Raw genomic sequence first — 19,744 nt, 5'->3', positions numbered from 1 at the left:
GATACGTTTGAAAAAATTAGGTTATCTATACCTTTTATGTTTTATCGCTGATAGAGTACATATACGTTAAACAAACAATATTAGACTTATAGATTTTCAGACCTCAATAAACTCACAAACGACCTTATTGCTAATGATTGTTATCAGGATAACAGAATGGTAAATAATCGATAGTATTCTTATCAAGGGCGAGGTGTTGTTGGAATTTCCAATTGTTTGCCGCTCTAGATACACATTTATATTTATATTATTTATTTATATATTTTTATTATATTTATTTACATACAATTCAATAACTTTCTTTATGGTTATGTTCTTGAAATTAGTAGGTGTATTATACAGGGCAAAGTGGAGGATTTGCTATCTAATCTGGAAATATTTTATATCAATTTTACCATCCATATCAAATTATGTCCCTATTATTTTTTTGGTGTTCATATCAGTGCCGAAGGGCTTAAACACTTATTTTGAATACTGTGACAGAATATGTAATTGATTTATCTATCTGTAGAGGACAGGACACAAAAAGTGAAATTTTTTTTGATAATTTTAAAAAAGCATATACTTTTTTGCTAATAGTATAACACTGTGGTCAATGTTAAGTAACGATAAATCGGGAAAATATAAAATTACTGTAAAGAAAGGGTGCCCTACTATTTTCAAGTTACGATGCTTTATTTGCTATAAAAAATATTTACTGATAATTAAAACTTGGTATGAAATAAATTTAATTTCTACTAAAAGAGACGAACGTGATGAATGTAAAATACTTGTTGTTTATGAAACAGTTTGTAAAGTAGGCTTTTTGCTCAAGCACGCGATGTTAAGAGCACGAGCGGTCGACTGCTAAACATCGCGTAATTGCGCAAAAAGTACTTTACGCACAGTTTCATACAACATTTTATCTACGATAAACAAATAAAGAACTACAAGGGATATGTAATTTATTCAAAATTCATTTACAAGATATAAACGATATTCCTAAAGAAATGTTGGGAACGGAATATTTTTTATGTATTACTTATTTACATTGCAGCTGAATAAAGCCTCAGGTTCGACTTCAGTACTTGGTCTACACGGGTTAAAAAAAATTATTGGAAGTTTCAGTTTTATTTTTTAAAGAATTTTCAACGTATCCTACCGCAACGACAGTCGATGTCCAGCCACCATGGCGCTTAATTTCTTAAATATTTGCACCAGACTCCGTTAGGAAAGACACAGATGATCGTCGGGAACAATGCCCCATATATAAGTTAGGATTTGGACAAAACTGTCAAAACTTTTGTTTTGACTAATTATTGCTCACATGTCATTACCATGACAACGCGAAAGCTAAGGATATTTTATTATATTTTATGAAATTGTACCAAAAAGAGTGTAAACAGTGCAAAAAAGAAAATTCCATTTAAAATACATTGTTACTTCACTGACACTTTAAACCCTTTACGTGCTGCTATCTATAATGACAGTTTTCACAAACTAAAAACTTATACATAAAATGAGATAGAGTAGATAAAAATATGATTACCGTTTTGGAATATTACGATTTTAGAGTGCTTGTCTTTTTTCATCATTGTTCGAAAGAATCAATCCTGTTTCTAAAGTTCTACAGCATGGAAACAATGATTTACAGAAAGCTGGAATTCTACTAGTAATCCTTTAAATAGGCTGAGAGATACAAAAAATGAAATTGCATTCATGATTTGATAAACGAGTCTAAAAATTGCAAAAAGTGGAAAGTAATAACTATTTTTAAAACTAAAAGACTAAAAGTAACAAAGTGATTTTTTGATGAATTTTCAGATGAGAAGATTTTAGACCAGGAATCGTGCTACCTTCGCGGGACCAACTCTGACTCAGAGCACTATTTTGTGGGGGCAAAATTACGGCAGAAAATGTTGAAGAATTCAAAACTGCAACAAGGAAACAAGAACATCAAAATTGTCTCCAAATAAAACTTACCAGAGAGGAACCAGAGAGGAAGATAGTGCAGTGGAGGGATGCAGACAATTAATAATAATAATAATAACGGAATCTGCAGAGGAAATTGCCAGAAAAGCCAAAATGCAAAGAAACACGGAATGGTATGATGATGAACGCAGAGCAGCAGTAGAGGAAAAAGGCAAGCTTCGCTTAACAACTTCAAAAAATACAAGAAATAGTAGAAAAATGTTTAATGGACAGAAAATATAAGCGACTAGAATATGTAGAAAAAAAAAGATTTTGAAAAAACAAGTACAAGAATTCCTAGAGCGTACAGACACAAAAGCAGAAAATTATATAAAAGAATAAAGGAAAGCATGGTATGATATTGTAACATTTGTGAAAAGTCAGAGACTGTTATGGCTATGCTATGACATATTGAGCGACAAGAAGATGCAAAAACAGCAAAGAAAATATTATAATTGGAGTCGATACGAAGACGAAAAAAGGAAGGCCCAGAACGAGAAGGTTGGATGACGTGGAAACAGAGACATGTTAAAGATAGACCGGGCTAGTCATATGCCACTCAATGCATCGAGGTGTAACGCCGACATAGGATTGAGTGGGCTAGCCATCTTTGTCTGTTACATGCGCGGGATCATCTGGTTAAAAGAGATAGATAGACCCCCATCGACTGTTTCCATGCTGTTTCCGCGTTACGCTTTCTTGGTGAGTATGCCTTGTCTGCGCTTAATATGTCAATGCGTGGAAGGCGACCTGAACATCGTGAGTATAAGACAATCGAGGAGAAGGGTAAAAGATAGATCCGAATGAAAGGACACAGCCATAAAGGCAAAGACCCATCCACTGTTATGATGCCAAAATAAGAAGGAGAATCGTACTTTATGGTCAATATAATATATGATTTTTGTTTAGATATTATATTGATTTCTCAAACCGAACAAAGGTTTCAAAGTCTTTGTGACTTGTGTAATACATTTGAAGTAATCCGAGAAACTTTTATCATTTCCAAATGAAATTATAAAAAAAACAAGTCGAAAGACATAAATACGATAAACGCATCCCATATGATCCTTATGAACAGTTACTTGCTTTAAAAATCTGCTTGCAAATTGGAATTTATAAAATTAAATCTGTTAAAAGCTTATTAATGGTAAAGGATTATTAATGATAAAATACAATAACCTTGAGAAGCTAAAAGAAGTTTTTCAAAATTAAAATTGAGGATGCTCTAGATAGCGAAAATATACTTGGGCAAGATTTAATAAATTCAGTGCTCGATATCTGCCTTTTGACTTTTAAAATTAAAATTGATTAAAACTACCTTTATGATTAAAACTACCTGATGCCGAAAGAACGTTTATGTTGGTTTCATCGACTTCGAGAAGACATTCGACCGAGTACAACATGATACACTTTTCGTTTGCCTGCAGGCAGCAGGACTTGCCCACTACGATATAAGACTGCTCAAATACTTATATTACAATCAAGTAACCTCTATCCAAATTGGAGACAGTCGTACTGAAAAGCTACTCATAAAACGTGGAGTACGACAAGGCTGTGTTTTGTCACCCACCTTTTTTAATCTGTACTCTGAAGAAATCTTTAAGGAGGCTTTGGATGACAGATAAGAGGGAGTAGGCTAGAAGAAGCTTCCAAAAAATTGTTAAATGCAAGAATACAGGCGGAGAGACCTATTGGAAGACCGAGAAAGCGATGAGAGGATGATGTAGATGAGGACACAAGAAATCTCCTTGTTAGTCGATCTTAGAGGGAGAATGGCTACAGATCAAACAAATAAAGATATTTGCTGAGGGAGGCCAGCGCTCGAATTAGGCTGTACAGAGGATAGATAGATGGATGGACTGGAAAGTAGGTATAGTGTGTCCACTTCACAAAAAGGGAAACATAATGGTGTGTGATGGTTATAGAGGTATTGCGCTACTTAATTATTGTATACAAATTACTGCCCAATTTGGCATTCAGAAGAATGCTTCCCTACGCAAAAATAATAGGGGGTAAAATTCTTTAGAGTGAAGCAAGTTCTTGAAAACCTCTAAAGTTCGACGGCGATATCCACTACATATTTTTTGTAATTATCAAAACTGTAGACTCAGTATCATTACTCATGTTTCAAATATTACCTCAGTTTAAGCAATTTAAGTAACAGAGGGAACAGTCGAAGGCACAGATAACAGATTTTGAGTCCATAATGAGATTTCAAGGTCCTTTCATTGTAAATAATTACACTTTTATAAAAAAGAACTTTTTTATAATAAAAGGTTTTTATTATTTATAGGAGAAAATATAAAATAATTTGACGATATAAAATGCTTAAAATTCCAAAAATTACACTATAATATAAAAGTACTTTTTATAATCACGGTTTTGTTATAATATACGACACAACATATTTCGAAAGAATAATTAACTTATAAAAAATTAATATTTAGTAGGTGTATTAACTGCTATAATTATAATTCCAAAAATTACACTAGCAGAAAAACGTAATTTTTATAATACCACGGTTGTTTAAAATGGTATATATAATTTTTATATATAATAATTAACTTAGAAAATATTAATTTTAATTACATCAACTTTTATTTATTTATTAAAAAAATTTTAAAAAAACGCAACAGCCACAGCCGGGTGTGAACTCGGAACTTCTCGATCTGCAGTCTAATGCCACTGAGCCACCATCAATTTGTAAATATCGATTCATTAACGTACTTTAAAATATCATTGCATATTAGTCACATTTTTAAAATAGTTTGAAATTAAAAAAAATCGATTTATCCATACAGGGTGATTGATTAGTGGTGTAAAGCTACGTAGATCCGTTATAGTAATAGATAGCAATAAAAGTTAATAACAAAAATTGTAGCCAACTTTGATTACAGATTGATAATCAGTAATCGTAAATTGTCAGTTTTAGATAATTCAGTCATGGCTTACTTAAAAATTGGAAAGATTTACACCCGTTATTAATAATTTGCTCTGAAAAATGAAAATATCTCGAAAACTAATAAATTTAGACATAGGGAATGTTATACAAAAATTAAAGTACGGTAATAGTACTTTTTGATAGTGATATAAAATACAGGTTGTTCCGTTTAAAATTACTGAGAAACTAATGTACTTGCGTTTTGACTCACCCTGTATTCAATATAAAGAAAATTAGGAATATAAATCATTTATGAGAAATTTGACAATAAATGAAAAAAATATGGCATCAATAAACCATTACCGTCGTGCTTATTTTTATTTATACATGGAGTTGAATTTGTTACGATTTTCATATAAAATTGGTTATAACTTTGTAAATACCCTGTATAACTTACCGAACCTTTATATTTCTGTAATGGATAAGTTAAGAAGATTTCGAATATAAAATAAAATACAGGGTGTTCCATTTAAAAATACATAACTTTGATCTGCCACTATGTTATCGAACACCCTGTAACATTCTAACTAATTTTGTAATGTGAAGCTCAAAGCTGGCTACAATTTTTGTTATTAACTTTTATTGCTATGTATTACTATATCGGATCTACGGGGCTTTATCACACTAATCAATCACCCTGTATAATAGCAGTTAAATATTGCATTGTTAGCTAGTTCAGAGCTATTCTAGTTCCGGTGCCTAGGTAGTCTAGAACTATTTTTAAAATAGATTACAAAATTTGCGGAGACAGTGACGGAGACCAAGCCAAGTATATAAAAAGTTTTAAAACGGACTAACATTGATACATACTATCGAGCCTCCTACTTAAACTAACGTTAAAAAAATAAATTCGATATTCTCGGATTAACTCAGATTAATGAGATGTTATGTGTTCTCTACTCTTTTGTATAGTGTCGAAGGTTGGACTTTAACAGATACACTTCTCATGAATCTGGAAGCCTTTGAAATCTGATTGTACCGAAGAATCCTACGAATAAGTTGGGTGAATAGAGTTCGTAAGCAAGTTATTTTGCATCGGAAAGGAAAAGTTACGGAAGTCGTCTGAACAGTTAAAAATCGCAAAATTAAATATTCTGCCCATTTTATGCGCCACCCAGAGAGATATAATACACTCCATTTAATAAAACAAGGCAAAGTAGACGGAAGGGCCAGATCTCTTGTGCCAGCCCTTGTCCATCTGTACAAGGTTTAAAACTCGCGGAAATTATTATAAAACGTGAAGTAAAAAATAAATTGTGCCGGAAAATTATTAAAAACGTAAAGCAGTAAGCTTTAAGGGGTAAAATAAGCAAAGGTATCATATTCTTTAATAACTCAACATGTTATAAAAACTAAAGTCAAATCCAGAAAACTTTTTTTATCAAAACTGTTCTTTTGCTAACTTTGCAGTAGTTGCCAAAAATATACAAAACTCTTTGCCGTCAGCTGCTTGGACGAAAAACACGAATTGATTTTATTCCCTGAAAAATCGCTGTTATCTAAGTTTGTTTAACAATATAACACTTAAGTTTTCCAATAAAATTATATTTGGCAAGGTCTTAAAATGTCGTTCTAATATAGTAATAAATCTTCTAAAAATAGATTTTTAGCATCAACAGCGATACTCAATTTAGTTTTAAGAAGTTCAGGTTCTGAGAATATAGATACTTTTTTATTTTCTTCTTCTTCCTCGATGTCTTCTTTCTTAAAATATGAGGTTTTGTAATATTATAGAGGGTAGTTTAAAAGATAATTACGTTGTTTTATTAATTTCGTAGCAATATTCACACCCTGTACAATTGTACTGTTTTGACATCAAAAACTCTATTTATGTTTAAATAATTTTTAATATGGTCTGCTACTGTTAAAAATTATTAATATAGCGAAATGTTTAATTTTAGTAAACAAGGTTGGTCGAAACTCGGAATGAGTATTTTCTGAGTTCTCTTGAATTGAACACCCTGTATTTTAGTGTTGTAATGGAATGATATTTTATGGTAGTTACTTTTTTATTTCTTCTAAACCTAACTACTTTAATTTTTGATTTATTCGTGATTATTTAAGCCAAACATTAATTGCAACAAAAATTATGTGAAATTTTATTAGGTTGGCCATGAGAATATTCAATCACAAATAATTTTTTGAGAATAAATACATATTAATCTAGACTGATCCTTAATTTATTATAATAGTACGGGAACCGAATATATGTCGACCTGCACCCATCTGCTTTCCGGATGAAACATTTTTTTAGTAAATTTCATACATAGACAAATATGCCTTGCATGGGTTGCCTATCAAAATCGTGTCATAGCTTTACTTAAGGGGGGCCGTAGGGGTTGAAATCAACATTTCAAGCACATTTTTTTAAAGTATGGTAGAATTATTTTATTTTTAAATTAAATAAGATGCAACGACTAATAATTATTGATGTATGAACTGAAGAAATGGATAAAATGAAATTAGAAATAAACATCAGACGATGAAATAAACATAATAGATATCAGAAATAAACATCAGCAAGACGATGAAAATAGGTCAACAAAAGCAGGAGATTTTTTGACGGCCAAGAATTGGAGAGGGTGACGGTCTACGAGTACCTCGGCACGATAATATCGAATGACGGAAAGCTAGACCTAGAAATTGCAAATAGGATAAAGAAAGCTACGAAAATATATTATGCGATTAATAATACGGTACTGGGAAAAAGAGAAATCAGCCAGAAAACAAAAATACATGTATATAATACAATCACAGTACCAACTCTTCTATAGGCAAGCGAGACATGGTCACAAATAAAAGACATGAAAGTGCCATAAATGCAGCAGAAATAAAGCAGCTGAGAAAAATAGGTGGAAAGACGAAGATGAACTGGGAAAGGAACGAAAACATCAGAATTGTGCTAAGTCAGGAACCAACAGAGAAAAAAATTTAAAAAGAAAACTGAATTGGTTTCTATATATACTGGTGTACTGGTATAACTAGAATTAACGAGAACAGACTAGTAAAGAAGGTGACAGATGCCAAAAAACAGGGGAAAAGAAGAAGGGGCAGACCTAGAAATGGGTGGATGGAACAAATCGATGAAATCGGGACAAAGAGAGGGAAAACAGTGCAACAGATGAAGGAAATGGCTGGAGACCGGAAGGCGTGGAAGAAGAAGCATATTTAGTACAATTCATAGAGTATTTATGATTGAATATTTTCCCGACCAACCTAATAAAATCTCACTTAATTTTTGTTGCAATCAATGTTTGGCTTAAAGCAACGATCGGCACAGGCCGATCATTATTATTAGGCCGTATATTAATATTATACACAGATTATACAACATATGAAAGAAGCTCGAAACAAATGACAATCGATGAAAAGCTCTATAGGCTGGACTCATGATTATTTTTTTAATAAACATACGTTATTTAATTGATTTAGGTTTCCAGAACGTATCATATTTACTAAAAAAGTAGAAAACAGCTATATAAATAACATAACAGGCCTGGATCCCGCGGGCCAAAAAAAAATTATTAATAGCACGCTGAAACTTTGTTAATAGCTTAATGGTGTCTAGTCGCATAAACTTTGATGTACGAGGACACTGGAAGAGGGGAAGTTTTAATTGTGGAACAGGTTACAGGTTTCGAACGTCAGACTACGAAAACGTTCCATGTATTTTGTCGGACAGAACTTCCAATTGATTTGTTACCCTTTCATTATACTTTCATGCAAAAATATTTAGTACAGGCTGCTATTTACCACCAATATAATTCCTGTCACCTGGCATATTCTACGTGCCCGACATTTAAAATGCTCCACATAGGTGTCGGACAAACATTTTTCCATATATTATAGAAAGTTTACTATTGAAGAAACTTAAAAACAACCTGCTAGTTTTCACAATCATACACGTGTCAGAATGACACGTTCCACAATTAAAATCACGTTCCACAATTAAAACTTCCCCTGTTCCAGTGTTCCCATACATAAAAATTTGTCCGACCGGACACCGTTAAGCTCTTAACAAAATATTCAGCTTTCTATTAATCAACTTTTTTTGGTACGCGGAGTCCAGGCCTATAAGGTGGATGTCTGTGGAGTAAAAAAGGCTCGACACAAGTTGATTGAGAAAAACTCCCATTACAGATTTTATGTATGGAGTCCTTTACAGAAGTGGAGGCATAAGCTTATTTCTAGCATTGCTAAATAAAATTAAAATTTCAATAAAAATCCACTAACCTCACGCTTAAATCTACTAGAACAAATAAGAAATGACGATTTAAACAAAATCTTTCGGTAATCAATATGCTGAGGAAAATTCATCACAAATAGCTTTGATTCAACAGACTAATATTATTTATTCATCTATACATATTGTTTATACGTCTTTAGTACAATATTACTGGTTAATATAACTCGAAATATGTTTCCTAGTGAACTATTTCAGTACAGTAACAAAAAATATATAAATGTAAATCTTTCTTACATTATAATTATAAGATACTCCATATAAGTATCTATAAATTTTGAAAAATAATAAAAAGAATGATCCAAGTTTACGAAGGTATCGTTATCGTATCTTCTAAGGATCACATAAACCATATAAAAATGGATTCCAATCATAGCTATCCCCAAGAAACTTTATCACTGTTTTATTAGCTATATCTACTTATACATCGTAAGAGCAAGAGGTGATTGATTCATCTGTCACTTGAATCTTAAAATATTTTTAGACTATATTGTCAGCTACATCTATTAAACTCACCCGTGCGTTACTAAAGCACCCTAACGCATCGCTAAATTTAGCTTAAAATTGTTCTTGTTGAAACCCAATTGATGATACCTCAACAAAAATGACAGAAGTCTATGTATAAGAAATTCCACGATATCATCTGTTTAAAAAACTCTTTTCCAGATTACTAAAACCACTCAACATGGACAAATATTTTTATAAAATAATAACAACTATAAATAAATGATTCTTTTTGAGAACTTACCCCGTTTTTCTGATGATTTTTTTAGAATTTTAACCGAAAGGACGGACACGAAAGTACCCTAGAATGGCGGCATAGTCACATTTAGGTCACTATGATCAATTTGCGCGCGACTCAATTGATTTTACTTTGAGGACCTGGCATGGTGACGTCACGGCTGTGGAAAGCTCGGAAAATTGGATTCTCCCGGCATCTATCGAGGAAGTGGCAAAGCACGATTAGAATGGAGGGTTGATGACTGCATTGGGCAAGATATTATGGAGAGGTATAAAACTATAAGTGAACTATTTATGTTACCTATAATTTTAAAAATAATATTAACAACAGTATATAGGGGAATGCATATAGATTTTCACTTCGGAGAAAATCAAACAAGATAGAACTTTTTGTAATTTCATTAAGAAATGTTTAATAAACTACATATCAAAAAGTTCTACTCGAGAAGTGGGTGCTTCATTTTTTATTAAACAAATGAACTACGAAGTTTGATGTTTTTTTAAATAACTCCGAAAATATAAATTTTAGAACAAAAGTGACCCTTAAAAAATTCCGAAAATTTTACAAAGAAACCTTATATAAAGAATTTTCTAAAACTAAATCTGTATCTTCTATAATTTTTTATTTATAACGCTAAAGTCACCGTTCTCACAAACATTGGCGCAATGTAAACTAGCGTACGGCGGAGTGCATGGTTGAGTTATTTTAATGTAATTCTTTAACTAATGGATCAAATGAAATTTTACAAATTGAACCCAAAAGAAGAATAATTAAGCTATCTTATGGTTATAATAAAAAGAAATAAAATGTATGGGCATACGTACGGTGGGGGCGGAAAGTGAGCCTTACATGAATTTTGTTTAAAAATGATTTAAAAAAGTGTAACTAATATAATTTTTCTTATAAAACCCTCAATTTTGCACAACTTACCTTTCAAACATCGTCCTAAATGATGTTTCATTCAAAAAATATCTCAAAAATTTAATGCAAATGATATGACGTCTTAAAAAATGTAATTTTTGAAATCTTCGTAGTTTTATAGAATTACCACCACTTTAAGACGGTAGGTATTACTCAAGTTTGAATAGATCTATTACAGTTTTATAAGTGCTTTTTTAAAGCTTAGTATGTAGTCTTTAAAATGCACTAAATTATTTTACTGTAGAAATGAAATAGACTATTTCTTTTTCAGAAAATTAAGAAAGATAACAAAAATGTAATACAAAAACCGAAAATTACCAGCTAAAAAAATGTTTATATAAAGTGATCAACCCTTTTTTCTGTTAAACTTACCTAAAATACATTTAATAATAAACTTTAAGAATAATAAATGTTCAGCAAAAAACATTTTTTAGCTCTTATACAGTATGACTGCGTAACTTGGAACCTATTGATAACTTTTTTATTATCAGTTTTACGAAAAAAAGTTATTCTTTATAAAATACTTTGCATCGTATATAATCTAAGATGCAATCATCAAATATCAAATTTAATGAATTTTATACAAGGTATGTCAAAAATATGAATTTCACTCAAGAGTAAAGTATCGTTAAATTTCACAATATCGAAAATTGTTATTAATAAAAGGTGTTTGAAATTAACAAATTTGTTTTAGTGTTCAATTACATCCTTTTAATTAAAAGATTGTGAATAATAAAGGCACTTAACTCTTAAGAAAAATTAATATTTTTTAAATACCTCGTATAAAATTAAAAAAGTTTAATAGCTGATGGTTGTATCTTAGCGGCGTCCTCATTGAGTCGACGTTGCCGATCGACTGTGTTTATCGACACTCTGGACTGAGTGTGTACGCGGCAATCGACTTTGTCGATCGACAAAAGATGTCGATCGACGTGTCGACTGGTTTTCCATGCTCTGTCGGTAAAATCAAAGGGTAGTCGAGTCGAATCCGAAGTGTGGACGTGCATTCGACCTTCGACATTTAAAAATACAGTAAAAATAATTCAGCGTGCGGCGTAGTCTGCCTCATCTAAAGTCTCGTGTTTTGTACTTGTCGGCAAAATGGAATGGGAAAAGAAAAAGTGATTGCATTTATTGAAGCTTACAAATTAAAAACAAATCTATGGAACACTAGAAGCAAATATTATAAAGACCGAAACATGAGACACGATGCTTTGACGGAAATTTCCAGTGAATTTAATATAGAAAATCAGGTGGCAGAACAAAAAATAAAAAATCTTCAAAGCCAGTTAGCAAGAGAAATAAAAAGAACAAAAGATGGCAATAAATCTGGCAGCGGCACGGAGGATGTGTACAAAAGTAAATGGTGTGCTTATGAAAGTTTAAGATTTTTACGTGACAAAAATAAGACCAGGTCTATATTTGGTGTCTTGTTTACAAATTTTTGGCCCGATTTTTTGCAACAAATATTCAAATTCACTTTCCGACATTCGAAAATAATTTCTGAAACCTCCGTTACATCTGTATTCAACGTTCAATATATCGATATCATTTTTTTAAATCTTCCATCAGATTACTACCGCTATACCAATTTCTACTTTGAAGACTTGGTCGAACCCAAAATCTTCTTTTACGCGATGATTTACGTTTTTTAGTTGTGATAATAATAAATGCGGCACAAACAATAATGGCGCCATCTTCGCCACACATTTTCGTTTCGACTGTCGACAAATATTCTGCCTACCTGGTGTGGACATCGAAGCATTTTCGATTTGTCGGTCGACAGTGTCGATAGACAGAGTCGATCGACAATGTCAACTCAATGAGGACGCCGCTTTAAGCGGCGTCCTCATTGAGTCGACGTTGCCGATCGGCTGTGTTTATCGACACTCTCGACTGAGTGTGTACGCGGCAATCGACTTTGTCGATCGACAAAACATATCGATCGACGTGTAGACTGGTTTTCCATGCTCTGTCGGTAAAATCAAAGGGTAGTCGAGTCGAATCCGAAGTGTGGACGTGCATTCGACCTTCGAACTTCGACATTTAAAAATACAGTAAAAACAATTCAGCGTGCGGCGTAGACTGCCTCATCTAAAGGCTCGTGTTTTGTACTTGTCGGCAAAATGGAATGGGAAAAAGAAAAAGTGATTGCATTTATTGAAGCTTACAAATTAAAAACAAATATATGGAACACTAGAAGCAAATATTATAAAGACCAAAACATGAGACACGATGCTTTGAATGGAATTGCCAGTAAATTTAATATAGAAAAGCAGGTGGTAGAACAAAAAATAAAAAATCTTCAAAGCCAGTTAGCAAGAGAAATAAAAAAACAAAGATGGCAATAAATCTGGCAGTAGCACGGAGGATGTGTACAAAAGTAAATGGTTTGCTTATGAAAGTTTAAGATTTTTACGTGACAAAAATAAGACCAGGTCTACAATTGGTATCTTGCTTACAAATTTTTGGCCCGATTTTTTGCAACAAATATTCAAATTCAGTTTCCGACATTCGAAAAAAATTTCTGAAACCTCCGTTACATCTGAATTCAAGGTTTAATAGATCGATATTATCCTTTTTCAAATCTTCCATCAGATTACTACCGCTATACCAATCTCTACTTTGAAGACTTGGTCGAACCCAAAATCTTCTTTTACGTGATGATTTACGTTTTTTAGTTGTGATAATAAAAAATTCGGTACAAACAATAATGGCGTCATCTTCGTCACACATTTTCCTTTCGACTGTCGACAAATATTCTGCCTACCTGGTGTGGACATCGAAGCTTTTTCGATTTGTCGGTCGACAGTGTCGATAGACAGAGTCGATCGACAATGTCAACTCAATGAGGACGCCGCTTTAGATTTTAGACCAGGGAGAGCATTTTATGAAGGATAACTTTTTTTCGTAAAAGTGATAATAAAATAGTTATCATAATTGTAATAAAATGATGAGTATCCGTAATTTGGGAAAAAATTGAAAAAAATTTTTCGATTAGAATAATGTAATTTTATATTTAAACATAGTTTTTAATTTCAAGCAACTTTTCATAATAGCATTTTTTGATATTCTGAAATATAAAGATACTTTACTCTTTAACGAAATAACTCGTATAAGAATCTTGAAATAACTCGTATAAGATTGATAAAATTTGATATCTGATGGTCGAGTTTTAGATTTTTGACTATCCAGAGCAGTTTATGAAGAATAACTTTTTTTCGTAAAATTGATAATAAAAAAGTTTTCCATGTGGTTCCTAGCTACGCAGACATACTGTATAAGAGCTTCTGTATAAGAATTTTCAAATTGCAATGCCATATTCGGATTCAGTATAATCAAAAACAAAATAGAAATATATTTGATCAAAGTAAAAGGATGAATTTAACGATATTTTTAAAATTATTATTACAAAACAATTGTTATTGTTTATACAATTAATAAACTTTTAGCGGCCAATTCCGCGAATATAGCGCACTTTAACATGCATATAAACTAACAAAAAAAGTTTTAGAAAAATATAAGCTTGTTTGAAAACAATGCATGTTTTCGTTCTAATTGCACTCCCATAATAGGGGTCTTAAACACGCGTTTGAAATTTGTTTGCTCTCTTTTTGCCTACAATGGACTATTAGGTACAAAACTCCTTAGTTTCAGGTGTTTATTATTCTAATTCACACGATGATGTTTCTACTCAATGAAATATGACGTCTGCCGGATCTTAGTTTGCCTTTGTTAATTTCTCTTATTTTACCACGGTTTTTACAAATTTTTTGGAAAATCTGTCATATAGATATGCCATTTTTTTTAAAGAGCTCTATTTTGAAACATTTTGCTCGGTATTTCGGAGAGCACGAGTAGCCGTTTAGTCGGCTACCCCCACTCCTTTTACTCTATTAGTCGGTACGCAAAGTACTCTTTGTTTACATCACTCCGAAAGCCAAAAAAAAATTCTAATCATTGTGTTTGCTAAAAGTTTTGTTAAAAACTTTGATTTTTCTTATAAAAGATAGCTTAAAATTAGCCCTTAATGCTGTTCATTAACGTGACAATGATTTTTTTAAATAAAGGCTATCTTGGCTTCTAAGGGTCGTAGGACTCTTAGGCTTAAAGTTGTGTATTTTAACCAGCTTTGCGAATATTTTGAATTAATTTGAACTAACTTCTACGGAGTTATTGTATTTGTTTATAAGCTTAAAAAGTGTTATGTATTGTTATGTTATAATTAATATATTATTGAGATCAATTCAGTCAAATTATCTGGACGGTCTTTAGAAATTAGTTCATTTTTCAAAAAATCTTTATAACGAGATACAATAATCAAATTAAATTTCACAAATACTATTGGACCGATTTGACCTATTAGTCCAACTAATGAAGCTTCAAATAGGACAAAACCTCGCAATTTTTACAGAATAATTTGAGAATAAGTAGTGGATAGTCCAAGGATCAAAATCTATATGATGCCGAAAGGCGCTTTTACAGTGGGGTGGTTGCCACCCCATCTCGTGGCGAAAATTTTTTATTATATTTCGACCGCAAAAGTTCGTAAAACATACATTCTAAGCAAAAAACGTTCTATACATTTTTTTGACAAAATTAATAGTTTTTGATTTATTCGCTATCGAAAGTGTTAGTTTTATATCGAAAAAATTAATGTTTTTAATAAATTTTCTGTTAATAACTCCAAATATTTTTGTTTTATCAAAACAATTTTACTTAACAAAAATGTACCTTTTAAAAATAAACAAAACCGTTTTTTTATTTTCTTTAAGACCAATACTAATCGAAATATACTTTATTATATGTTAGCTCTTCTCAGGTCCGGCTTAAGGGCCGGGCAAACAGAGCGCTTGCCCGGGGCGCCGCGAATGTAAGGGCGCCGGAGGCGCCCTTGCATTCGCGGCTCCTCAGCTTTGTCGACCACCAACAGCGGGCGATCCACTAAGATGGTGATCCACAGCTCTGAACAAACAACGTGTGGTGCATTTTCCTTGTGAAACCACTCAGCGACACAAGATGGGAAAGTCGCATTGACGCGATCGGACCTGTACGTTACCAAGCTGGTGAAATCTATGATGCACTTCTTGAATTATCCACTGATCCATCAGGTGATACTTATGCTAAAAGTACAGCCTTAGGTCTGGCTAAGAAGCTGAAAAACTTCAAATTTATTTGCTGCCTGGTGGTTTGGAATACAATTCTCTCGAGGATAAATGTGATCAGTAAACTGCTACAACAAGAAGATTTTGATATTGCAGCCGCTACGGAACTGATAGCTTCTGTAAAGTCCTACTTTAAAGAAATAAGAAGTGACAAGGGGTTTGAAGAAATGCTTGTTGATGCCCGAGAAGTAGCAGAAAGCCTTGAAGTTGAACCATCCTTCCCTTCTGATTCTGAACAACAAGTTCGACCAAGGAGAGTCAAGCGCCAATTTGATTATGAGGTACGAGATGAAGCAGTTGTGGATCCAAAAAAAACTTCAGAAGTAAATTTTACCTCTACATTTTGGACACAACAATCGCATCACTTGAAGAGAGATTTTCTCAGTTATCCACCCACAATGACACGTTTGGATTTCTTTACAAACTGAAAAGAGACATCAATACTCTAATGACTAAATGTGCAGACCTGCAGATATCTCTAACTGATGGAGAGCAGCGTGATGTTGAAGGACACCAGATGTCTCAGGAACTCTTAGTGCTGAAAACAGTTCTACCCGACGATTGTGGAGATAAACCAAAGGACATTTTGAAATTTATTTCATCACATTCTTTAAGTGAGAACTTTACAAACGTTTGTGTAGCTCTAAGAATTCTTCTTTCTCTTCCAGTAAGTGTTGCATCTGGAGAAAGAAGCTTTTCTAAACTTAAGTTAATTAAAAACTACTTAAGATCCACTATGTCCCAAGAACGGCTAGTAGGACTGGTACTTATGTCTGTAGAATGGGTCTATTGAATAAAAATAAGTATTTGCTTTTACTTCCTCGTATTTAGGTATTTACTTAATAGTAATTAAATAAAGCATTAAAGAAATGACTTTATTCAATTAATATTAAGTAAATACTTAAATATTTGTAGTAAAAGCAAATCCTTCTTTTTATTCAATAGACCCATTATAATGTATTACAACGACTTGATTTAAGCAACATCATTAAGGACTTTGCTGAAAAAAAGACTCGTAAAGTTGCCTTTGTAAACTAGACTTGCAATACTTGGAGAAGCCTAACAGACTAAGTTACATCATTGACACCAGGCTATTGTTCATTGTTCTTTATATAATATTTTTAAATACAATGTAAATATACTTTACGTCCAAACTGTGTCCTAAGTCTTATGTTTCTTTAACTGACACTGTGCAAAATATACAACGGTTATGTAAAACAAAATGGCGTTGATTTACTATCCAATTACATTTATATGATATTACACACTTTTTGTGAGTGTCAAATTGACACCGTCTCTGTGTCATATGCACTTACGGTGTCAATATAACACACAGTTGGTGTCCAAATTACACACAGACGGTGTCAATATGACACACACAAAAGGTGTTAACATCCTGTGATATCATGCTGTGTTGATTTAACACGAACATTTTTACAGTGGGGCTGTCAAAGGTCTTAAAATGAGCAGTTACTCGAAAAGTGTTGCAAACTTAAAAACCAGCTGATTGTTGTTGTTTTTATAGGGGTTTTTACTAGGAGGGGGGGCGACTCAAAGGATCCTTGCCCGGGTGAAAATTTCGTCTTGAGCCGGGCCTGGCTCTTCTTCGTCAAATGCTAAATATTGTAGTTTCAAAATCAAAAGACGGAAAAACTATACATTTTTCGAGGATAAATTGTTCGAACTAATTTAAAGTATTTAAAAATGTCTATCTCGAGAAATAAAACACAATAGTCTAGCTCAAAAATTAAGTCCCTATTATTTTCAGCGAAAAATAATGGGAAGCAACCCCATAATCACCACCCTAAATAAATTAGTCATTGGTCTTATTTGATCTTTCTTATTTATCTATTATTAATAGATTCTAGAAGTTTGACCGGCTTAGAATGATTAGTTTTAAAAAAATGGGGTTAAAAGCGAATAACGACATTTTGCAGTTTGGAAAACATGGAATTTTCTTCAGATTAGAAAGATTAGCATCAGAGATGCGAAAAAATGTTTAAATATGATATTATAGATTATTTAATTCCTAAGAACCTGGTTTGCAAAAATTTTTTCTACGGCAAAAATTGAGTGAGCTATTGACAATTAAAACTTGTAATAGCATGCAAAAACCCCCTTTATCAACCCTTTCAAAGTCACCTCTTTTTGCGACTGAGGATTTAAAAAAAAATTAATATTAATAAGCTTACAGGTCTTGTAAAAACCTACAAAATTCTTTTTTACCAAACTTTCTAAGATAAAAAATAAAAAGTTACGGTTAAAAAATCAAAATATTTTTTTGAAAAAAAAAGTGAAATCCAATTGGAAGCATAATCATGTAAGTTAGCGGTGTTTTTAGTAATTGGCCCTATTGATTTTTCTTTATTTATGAATTATTAATATATTCTAGAAGTTTGACCGGCTTAGAATGATTATTTTTTAAACAACTGGAGTTAAAAGCGAATAGCGAATTTTTGTAGTTTGGTAAAAAATTAGTCCTGTCGCCAGGGGGGTACAACGGCCTCCTTTTTCCAGTTGGACTTACCCAAGTTTTTTTATGTATTTTGATTCGTAGAATACGAATTTTTTGGGTAACAATTGATCCGGATGTCGATAAGATTGTTATAAACAAAGAACTTGAGGAACTACATAACAGCGATTTCTCGCAAAACAAACTTCTTTTGTATTTTTTGGGTCATTCTAAGCAAAAAATGTCCTGACAGGTTTTTTCTTAGGGTGCATAGTTTTCGAGCTAAACGCGGTTGAACTTTAAAAAAAAAATCAAAAAAATTGCAATTTTTGAACTTATAAATAACTTTTAATTAAAAAATAAACTAGCAATTCTGCTTACCGCATTTGAAAGTTTAAGTCAAATTATATCGGTTTTGATTATTTGCATTGCTAAAAATTTATTTTTTTTTTTTAAATAAAAATGTATACCAAAATCGTCGATAAGAGTGCTTGCTGCACTCTCTAATCTAAGTAAAAGTTAAGACGGTTTTGGTTTCGCATTGCAACTGAATAAAAATGGTATACATTTTTATTGTATATTAGTATTACTCCTATAGAGTAACTAGGTCCACTTTTCGTTGGAACTTTACCAAGCTGCAGACGGGGGTTGTGAATTGCATAGTGTAGAATTCCTTCCCTTTTGTCTTCACTGCAGCATCCATCTGGCTTGCATATTGTAGAAGCCTTGGAGGTGTCACCAGGAAAATGGGCCAATAAGTTTTTCAATTAAAAATCTTTTAAAAATATTTTATTTTGCAAATATGTTTATTAGGTTGAAAAACTTATTCTTTCATTTATTTTTTTATTGTTAAACAAAGCTATAAACACCTAGTGCTTGAGTGATGTTTTCAATGATTTCTCATTTAAATTCGAACGAGTAGGTAGAGTAGATATAAGTGCAAGCGAGGCAATTTCTACGTAGCATGCGTATAAACGCATGTATTAGGCACGGGAAACACTATGTGTTTATAGCTTTGTTTAACAATAAAAAAATAATTTTTTAGCAATGCAAATAATCAAAACCGATATAATTTGACCTAAACTTTCAAATGCGATAAACAGGTATGCTATTTTATTTTTTAATCAAAAGTTATTCGGGTTCAAAAGTTGAAATTTTTCGATTTTTTGAAAGTTTAACCGCGTTTATCTCGAAAACTATGCATCCTATGACCCAAAAAATATCTACAAAAAAATGTTTTGTTTTGCGAGAAAGCGCTGTTATGTAACTCCTAGAGTTCTTTGTTTATAACAATGTTATCGGCATCCGAATCAACTGTTAACCAAAAAAT

The 19,744-nt window shown here is 32.3% G+C and overlaps 1 protein-coding gene across 2 annotated transcripts in view; it reads right to left on the bottom strand.

Annotated features, from left to right (window-relative positions):
* Nucleotides 1-19,744, bottom strand: part of LOC126881345 (RIMS-binding protein 2) — a 509,061-nt gene that overhangs the window by 486,942 nt on the left and 2,375 nt on the right. Inside the window, exon 1 of one of the 2 annotated variants that reach the window (XM_050645577.1) lies at nucleotides 9,883-10,112. The exons of the other annotated variant lie outside the window; for it this stretch is intronic. The gene's annotated coding sequence lies outside the window, so the exon portion shown is untranslated. Of the gene's footprint in view, nucleotides 1-9,882; nucleotides 10,113-19,744 lie in introns of those variants that run through there. 2 annotated transcript variants of the gene reach the window in all.

This window comes from Diabrotica virgifera, chromosome 3, assembly GCF_917563875.1.
Source record: "Diabrotica virgifera virgifera chromosome 3, PGI_DIABVI_V3a".
Taxonomy (NCBI): domain Eukaryota; kingdom Metazoa; phylum Arthropoda; class Insecta; order Coleoptera; family Chrysomelidae; genus Diabrotica; species Diabrotica virgifera.
The sequence above is the reverse complement of the archived record's forward strand: the minus strand, read 5'-3'. Positions and strand labels throughout refer to the sequence as shown.